Below are 1,457 nucleotides of genomic sequence, written 5' to 3'. Positions count from 1 at the left end.
AACTCACTGATAGTACTAAGTGCAATGGGAGAAAATCAAAGGTAAAATAAAATGTGTTTGTTTTCTGTATCCCTTCACCAGTATAATATTTAGTTCTACATTGATGTTTTGTCATATGGATGAAATGTCCCTGAAATGAAGGGAGGGGGGGGGGAATCCAGGGGGCCTCATTAAAACCTTGCTTCCAACTTGATCTCACCATTTATGGCAACATCTTGATAATATGTAAAGACTAACAACAGAAATTGAAAGTAACTTGTTTGTTTTTGTTATGAAGTTGCTTCAGGTTATTTTTTTATGAGCCCTCTAGCCTCCTGTACTATCTATCATTTAAAAAATTAGAGCTAGCTAATCTTATCAAGAGACTAAAATTTAAAACTATCCCTTAAAGCAATACGGTGTTTAATTATTGCCCTTGCTTGGTTTTTATAAATAGAACATTTTTTATTCAGTAGGTAAATCCAATTTTTGTGCTGATTACCACAAGCTTGTGAATCACTAAAAAAAGGCAAAAAACCTAATTCCCACAGGTGATTGTTTTTATTGTTAATGTTACAGAATTGATTTTTGAATTTAGAGCTACTGATGTGGGCTGACTCATTATTTGGAATTTATTAAATGCCAGCTGTGTGTCCAGCTTCAGCACTGTTTAAATACTACTTTTTGACTATATGCTTGGACAGAAGAGAAGCATCCACTTAAGAACTTAGCCGCCTCATCATGGAGAATTCATTAAGNTTTGGGGGAGGGGGGATTTGAAGTAGTTAACTGACATATTTCTATTTCCCATCAAAAGAAGAAAACCAATTACATTAATGTAAGCTGGCAATGTTCAAGGCCGACTGAAGACCTGGCGCGAGAAGCATGTATGAATGAACCACGTGGGCGGTCCAGTCGGGGCGCCTCATGCAAGCACAGAACATGGTCAGATCCTTTTCTCTTTGGGGTGAAGCCATGAGGGCCCTGTGTCTTCCCCACCGACCCCGACCCTACGTGATGTCTGGTGAGGACCCCCCAGGTGTTTTATCTGTCCTCCAGCAGAAACCGGCCATCCGGCCTGCTCAGGTCCTGGAGGGGGGGGGGGGGCGCCTCCTCGCCCCCCCTCCCCCGAATCCCTCCCTTGGCTTGTGATCGCACAGAAGGTGGTGAGTCGGGCCCGGCTCGCCCCCCAGGGTCTGGACCCTAAGCTCTCGGGTCTGAACTGGAGTGTGAATTACTTGCAGGAAAGCAGCAAGACCTTGCGTCGCCCGCCTGTTCTCTCCCCATCGGATCATTTTGATTCACAGAGCATTTCCCTATTTTTAAAGCCTGGCCTGACGTCAGGGTCCCTGACCCGCGCCCCCTCCCGCGCCGGTGACTCAGCCGCAGCGCCGCCCCCGCCTGCGGAGGGGCGTCTGCGGAAGCGCCCGGAGAGGCCTGCAGAGACGCAGCCCCGGCCCCCCCGCAGGCTCCCCACC

This window comes from Crocuta crocuta, unplaced genomic scaffold, assembly GCF_008692635.1.
Source record: "Crocuta crocuta isolate KB4526 unplaced genomic scaffold, BGI_CrCroc_1.0 scaffold123, whole genome shotgun sequence".
In the NCBI taxonomy this organism is placed as follows: domain Eukaryota; kingdom Metazoa; phylum Chordata; class Mammalia; order Carnivora; family Hyaenidae; genus Crocuta; species Crocuta crocuta.
This window is presented reverse-complemented; position numbering follows the sequence as displayed.